Raw genomic sequence first — 8,052 nt, 5'->3', positions numbered from 1 at the left:
ACAGATATAGTTAACCAAGTAGATGAATCCAAGTTTGATCCCATATATGATGTGGAGCATACTCTTGATCAGGAAGTAGAAACTCCTGAGGACTTGACAGCTCTGTATGAATCTAGTAGGATCATTCGACCTTCAAGAAGGTGTGAATCCATGATTACTAATCCGGCATTGCTGATACAGGATGATGAACCTACTAATTTCATAAAAACAAAGTCAAGTGTTGACTTAAAAGAGATAGCAAGAGGCCATAAAATTCGAAATGAACTTAATGTATGTGAACAAGGTATGGACCTTGGTTGACCCGCTTGATGAGATAAAACCCATAGGTTGTAAGTAGTTTATAAGGAAAAGGTTGAGATGGATGGGAATATCCGTACATATAAAGCAAGGCTAGTAGCAAAATGTTAAGTGTTGGCATTGACGAAACCTTTCGCTTGTAGCCATGCTAAAGTTTATTTGAATTTTTATTGCATTAGTTGCACACCGTGACTATGGGTTAAAACAAGTCTCTTGGAGTTGAAATCTTCGATTTGATGGAAAAGTTAAAATGTTTGATTATATCAAATTTGAAGACGAATTGTCTGTTTACAAGAAGATAGTGGGAGCATTGTCGTATTCCTAATATTATAGGAAATAACATTCCTATATTTCAATCGTTGAAATAATGGTTGTTAAAGAATTTATTCATGAACGATATGGGGAAGCAACCTGATCTATAGAGATAGATATAGAATATTGCTTAACTCATCTCAATCTATATAGATAAAATATTAAGAATATTTTATATGGAGAAATTGATTTACTCTTAAACGGTGTATTGGAAAGGTTCAAAACATAAAACAATCATTGATTCAATAGCGAAAACCTAATACATGATTGCTTCAAAAGCATCAAAGAGTTGTAATGTGGATCAAGATGTTCATTAATGAACTTGGAGTAGTTTCTAATATTTTTTATCACATGTCATTGTATTGTGATAACAATAGAGCCATCGCGAAAGTGAAGGAACTAAGGTCTCATCAATGATCCAAATATGTATTAAGGCGGTATAATCTCATCAAGAAGATAATCATAGATATAACGTAAAGAGAAGAACGAATTCCCACATTTGACAATATTGTAGATCCACTGACAAAGAGTTGTCGTAGCATAAATATGACCGTCATGTAGACTCTTATGATATAGGATACATAAGTGATTGGATCTAGTGCAAGTGGGAGTTTGTAAGTATTATGCCCTAGGTCTAATCAGTCTTGGATATAAATACTTTTAATATAAAGTTAATGTGATTTAATGGCAAATCTATTATTTAATTAATAGATAATAAAATTAACTAATAGAGTCCGTAAATTCAAATTTTCGTAATTTGTTAATCACAAGGAGTTGTGATTTTGAGATACAAATTACATATGATTAAATCTTAAATCATCCGTGGTTGTAAGTAATAACGAGATATGGATATCGTTATTACGGATAGACCATAAGGTATGGCATTTCTTACTTGTGAAGTAAGTAGCTGATCTCACAAGTTAAAGTGTGGTAACACTTAAATGAACACGTGGATGTTTTGTTATAGAACAAAACATTGGAGACCCGTCGAGAGATTCCACATGGATAACTATCTAAGTGTCAGTGGTTAATCTCTAATGTTCGGTAGTGGGATTGGTCCTTTGACTTGAGGTCGTCATGGTACCTTATATGAGGACAGTCATACTTTGGTGGTGTTGGATGTTGCTCTGCAAAGGGCCGCTAATACGACATCGTTCGGGTACGTCAAGAATCGTATGAAGGTTGTGATTGATCAATAAAGGATTCGTCACTCTTAGATAGTAGGAGATTATGATCCGCGTTTCATTCAATTAAGTCGATGATGGAATCCTTGGCCAGGGTGTACTCATAAGTCGAAAAGGAGTTTTCGACTTATATTGACTTAATAGCATAGTGAAAGATAGGATCAATAATCGAGATCGACACACTTCCGTATCTCGTAATTGATCGGATCATATTGACGAAGGGATTATAGTTTCACGGTAAACGAATGAGTTTGATTTTGTCATACCACGTGACATTTTTCGCCACATGTATTGCCCTGGCACATTGCTAGATGTCAATCAGGGACGGCGAGTGTGAATTGACGATAAATTAAAAGGGTGTTTTAATTTATCAATTTTGATTAGATCAAAATAATATTTCACGTCGTTAAGCATCGTGGTCGGGAACCTAATGGGTCGCACACAAAAGAGAATTGGAAGATTGCAAATTGACAATTGGTTAATTTAACAATCGTTGGATAAATTAATTAATTGAATTTGTCATTTATATTCCCGAATTAATTAATTGGATTAATTAATTTAAGGACCGAGTTTAATTGATTGGATTAATTAAATATTGGACCGGACCGGGTCGAGCCCGTTTGGGTTTATATAAATACATGACTAGGGTTTGAGATCCATATGATTTTCATTATTCTTGCTGGCACAAGAGAGAAAACCCTGGTAGCTGCAATCTTGTTCTCTGTGTGGTTTACCGTTGGAGGCTGAACAATTGGACAGCTGTGGATGGCGAATCAAGATTGTTGGAACGAAAAGAATAGAAAGAAGTTTGCAGATCTGGAAAAGGTACAATCTTATCATAATTTCTGTCTAAACACAAAGGCGATTCTTGGTGGGAATCGAAAATTATTTTAAATTTCGCTATGCATGTATAAGTAGATTCCCAACAGTTGCAAATTGCATAAGAAGATATTGAGTTTTTCTGTGATTTCAAGTCATAAAGGGGAGACAATTAGGAAGCTTATTGAGAAGTGTTTGCTTGATTGGGGAATAGAGTGTGTGGGTGCCATTACTATAGACAATGCAAAGACAAATGATGCAGCGATCATTTAAGTGAAAAAACAAGTTGAAGAATTGGAAACCCAATGATACTATGATTTTAGGTAGCTCTTATCTGCGTGTACATTGTTCAGCATGCATAGTCAATTTGATTGTTAAAGAAGGGTTGAAATAGTTGAATCCATCTATAGATGGTATTAGTAATGCGGTAAAATATTTTCGATCATTTCCTTCCTAGTTGACAAAATTTTAATGTTGTATTGAAAGGGAAAAGATTGCATGCACAAAACTTGCTATTTTAGATGTTTCTGCAAGATGAAATTTAACATTCTTAATGTTGGATAGTACATTGAATTTAGAAAAAGCTTTTGAAATAATGGAGAAAGGGGATGGATTTTATTGTAAATATTTTGATGAGAATGAAGATGGAAAAGAAAAAGAGGGGCCACCTACAAGTTATGATTGGGAGAAAGCTAGAAAATTTGTCAAGCTTCTAAGAACCTTTTGTGATGTCACATTGAAATTTAGTACTTCATTGAGTGTTACTTCCAATATTTACTTCCATGAAGTTTGTAAATTCGGGCAAATTTTGAAGAAATGGGTGAGAAGCAAGATTATTTGCTAAGTAATATAGCAAATAACATGAAGATTAAGTTTGACAAATATTGGGGTAAAGTTGATAAAATGAACAAGATTTTGATTGTAGTAGTGTTGCTTGATCCTAGATATAAGTTGGAGTTTGTTGTACATTGCATTTGTATCTTGCATGACAGTGTTAAAGTTGAAGCTATAAAAAATGAGGTCATGAAATTATTGTATGCTTTGTATAACCAACAAAAGGGATGGCATCATTCAAACAATGGGCCTAGTGGAAGCAAAATTACGAGCGATGAATCTAATGATGGAGTCACTTTATTGGAGGATTCAAATGATGATGATGATTGGGATGATTGCAATTTTGATTTTGGGTACAAGAAATTGAAAACTAACAAAATGGATTTTTCTAAAAAAATATGAGGTACAACGATATCTAATGGAACCCATTGAAGATGCTAGTGATGAAAATTTTGAATTGATGGAAGATCAATAAATCAAGATTTGAAATTTTATTTGAAGTTGCAAGGGATGTTCTTGTCATTCCTATATCTACAGTTGCTTTTGAGTCAGCATTTAATATTAGAGGGCACATTCTTGATCCATTTAGGAGTTCTTTAACTCCTTAAACAGTCGAGGCCTTGATTTGTGCACAAAATTGGCTAAGGGAAGAGTCTAGACTTTTGAGAATTTTCCAAGATAGAGTATGCATTGAAGAGATGGAATTCTATGAGGGCATTGAGACATGTAATAAAATATATTTTATATTTTTTCTTAGTAAATTTTATTAGTTGAACAAATTTGAATTTATTTATGTCTGTTAATAATTTAATTGTGCTTTTTCAATTTTTTCTTGCAAAGTTTCTTAATAGTGAGTATGACAAGTCAAGCAATTGATGGATAAATCAAATAGTTGGTAAGTATTAGCAATACTTTAAAATATTTTTTTTATCTATAACTTTTAATTTATATTTCATTTTTCATGTAGATTTGAAGGTTTGAAGCAAACGAACTATTGAATGGATCGTTGAAGTTTTAATATTAGCATCTACTCTTTGGTATTTGTATGCATTGAAAAATTAATCTTGTTGGTTAACTTGTTATTTACATGTTATTAAATTGAACTACTTAAATTTGTAAAACTACGATTAAACGTGTCATTAGTTGTATTTACTTAGTATTGTTATAAATGTTAAAAATTTAATTATAGTACGGAATCAAACCAAACCCGAACAGTTTTATAATTATATCTGAATCCGACGGTTCCATTTATTAAACACTCGAAAAAATTTTGTTCGATTCGGTTCTCATTAAAATCGAACCAAAATGACCCACGCCCACGCCTATCAAAGACATTGGAATGGTGTTAAATATATTATTTGTTACCTAAATGATATTATTGATTTGGTATTATTTTATTTTCAAAATTTGGAATCTACTTTAGTGGGATATACAAATGTAAGTTATCTCTATAACTCGCATAAAGATAATCACAAACAGGATATGCGTTTACACGTGAAAAAATAACTATATCACGGAGATCCATGAGGCAATCATTTACAGCAATATTCTCAAATCATTCTGAAATTATTGCAATCATGAAGCGGATCGAGAATGTGTATGGTGAGGAATATGACATATCATATCCAAGTATCATGTTGGTTAACTTCAACAAAAGATAATTTAATAATTTTATATGAAGACAATGCAGCTTCTATTGCACAACTTAAAAGGAAGCCATATCAAAGGTAATAGAACGAAAGCACATTTCTTCAAAATTCTTTCATACACACGAGTTTTAGAAGAATAATGACATTGATATTCAACAAATCCACTTAAGTGACAATGTATCTGATTTATTCACAAAAACATTTCCAGCATCTACATTCAAGAATTGATTCACAAGATTGGAATGTGCCGATTCAAAAAATTTCAAGATTTTCATTAAGAAAAATAGTTATATTCTTTTTCGTTTCCTTTTTTTTTTTTTTTTTTGTCTAGGTTGTCCCACAAGGTTTAAATGAGACAGTATTTTATTTTTTTACACTCTAAAATAACTGTACTCTTTTTACCAAACAAAATTTTAACAAGATAGATATTTTGAAATCTATTATTCAAGGGAAATGTTATAAATGCTAAGTTTATTAATAAGTGACAATTGAACCTACGCAATCCTAAAAATCATTATTGTTGTATCTCTGATACTTACTTATAAATATATCGCTTTTGTATTTAATGAAATACAAAAAAAAATAATAAGAATAAAAAAATTATCGACTTTTATTCTCTCTTCTCTTTTTCTCTCTTTTCATAACATATTTTAATTTATTCATTATTTATCCAAAAGTGTAAAATGAAAGTTGAATACATGTAAGAAAGCTTATTTTAATTTAATCGTTGCTTATCTAAAAGCACAATTGTCATTGCAAATAGACAAATCTCAATTGAACTCTTTATGCTTAGAAGACATGTAATCGATTTCTTTAGATAAACTAGGATACATTGTCAAGTTTTAGTCACTAGTATATTAACAAGAGGTTAGTTTCAATGTCAATAATTGTCCCCCGACCGTTAAGCTATTGGTCTCGAGGTGATCAGTCCTCGAGTTATGGGCTGTCCTTGCTCAATAGTCCTTATTGAGCTTGATACATTTATGATTTATAACATTTTGGGATCATTGTAGTAGAAGTCTCAAATCTTTGAAACATTAGTAAACTTTTCCCAAATCTTTGATTTGTTACAGAAGTCACTTCTAACATTTTCAAATATTGCAGGTGAAGTTCTTTTGGACGATTTTCATCCACAATTCCGTCAGTAGACAAAAAAATTAACTTTGACCACATTTTTAATATTTTAAAATGGGGCAAAAGAGTAAATTTTCATTTATCGCATTAAATAATAATTAAATTAAAAAAACACACACACACACATACACACCCCCCATCTTCTTCCTCTCACCCCCAACTGAAACCTAAAATACACACTAACCACATCCACCTCTACCTCAATTAAGAGTCTTGGGCCTCCACCTTCAAAAATTCACATGACAAAGTCGAGTTAATCCAATCCCCTTATCGTTCGATAAAGAAGCCTAAATCTAGGCATTTATGGCGTTGCCCAAGCAACGAAAATGGCGTGAAATTGTGTGGAGGGCAAGGGATGTGTATGGTTTGGCTACACCAGAGCTTGCTATCTTGTCAAAAGAAGATATCACTATTTGCATTTGATGGTAATATTGTCTGTACCTTCTGTCTGGGGTAGTTCCAACATGCTTAATTTAAGAACATGACATTAGAGGAATTCTCAAGGTGAAGGCCCAGGACTCTTGATTAAGGTGGAGGTGGTTGGTGTGGATTTTAGGTTGTGGGGGTGGAGCAAAGAAGACAGGTTGTGTGTGTTTTTTTTTATTTTTTATTTTAATTATTATTTAATGTAATAAATAAAAATTACTCTTTCACCCATTTTTAAAATATAAAAAATTTGGTCCAAATTAAATTTTTGATTAACGGACGGAATTGTGGATGAAAACCGTCCAAAATGGCTTCACCTGCATGTTTCGAAATGTTTTAGGTGACGACTGCAATAAATCAAAAGTTTGGAAAAATTCTACTAATATTTCAAAGATTTGGGACTTCTACTGCAATTATCCCTAACATTTTAAGGGTTAACAATTTCAAAGTTTATTTAATATTCACCTCCTGCACCCTTAATCGCTCCAAATTTCATAGCTTAGAATTTTATTTAGAGTGAAGCTACATGTACAAGAAAATATCCCTGCCAGGCAAGAAGCAAGTGGGGATAGGCCCCACAAATTTTTAAAAAAAATACATGTGGGGCCTGCCCCCAAACACGTGCAGGTTTTTCTTTTTATTTATGGGTCCCACTCAAAATGTTGCTCAACAACTTCGAAATTCGTTTTCCATTTATTTTTTAATTTTTTATCATTTGGCTGATGCGTCCATTTCGTTGTATGGATGGCAGGCGAGCGAGATGAGACGGGATTAAAACAATTTGGGAGATTTTTCTATTTGGTCTATCACTATTCTTTTTTTTTTAAATGTCTATATTACCTTTAATGAAATGATTTTTTTTTATATTGCAACATATATCCTAATTTTTTAAACATTTTATCTTTTACTTTAAATATTTGAATATAAATACATTCTATAATCTAATAAATAAGAATAATCTACAACATATATTTCATATTTTCTAATTAAAATGCTATATTCTTCAAATGGTTAATTTATATTTTCTAATTAAGAGATAATATTATTTATTTTTTCTAATAGATTATCTAATCATTCAATTGTATATCCTGGCATCTATTCATAATCATCAATTAATCTCTACGATTCTTCAATATCTTAAAAAGATTCATTCTAATTTTAGCAAAAGTTTTATAGTTTTACCTTATGTTTGGTCTGGACTTTTATTCTTAGAATCGAGTGACCTTCGAGCTCTGAATCTGTAAACTGCTTCCTTCAACGGCCTCTTGCCTTCAATAAATTGTTACTATTTCAGCTACTTGCCGTTACTGTATTAACTTCTAAAGAATAAAATTATAGACTTCTGTTAAAGAAAAACTTTTCTTTTTGCTAAATTAAGAATGAAACTTTTTATCAGA

At 31.8% G+C, this 8,052-nt stretch overlaps 1 long non-coding RNA gene across 1 annotated transcript in view; it reads left to right on the top strand.

The window, feature by feature from the left end:
- LOC111367013 overlaps nt 1-4,615 on the top strand; it is an 11,541-nt gene extending 6,926 nt beyond the window's left edge. Inside the window, exons 2-3 of the long non-coding RNA XR_002697701.1 lie at nt 4,287-4,341; nt 4,414-4,615. This is a non-coding gene — a long non-coding RNA (uncharacterized LOC111367013). The remainder of the gene's footprint in view (nt 1-4,286; nt 4,342-4,413) is intronic.
- Nucleotides 4,616-8,052: the final 3,437 nt, after the last annotated feature.

The sequence above is a fragment of the Olea europaea genome, chromosome 2, assembly GCF_002742605.1.
Source record: "Olea europaea var. sylvestris chromosome 2, O_europaea_v1, whole genome shotgun sequence".
Lineage (NCBI taxonomy): Eukaryota > Viridiplantae > Streptophyta > Magnoliopsida > Lamiales > Oleaceae > Olea > Olea europaea.
This window is presented reverse-complemented; position numbering and strand designations above follow the sequence as displayed.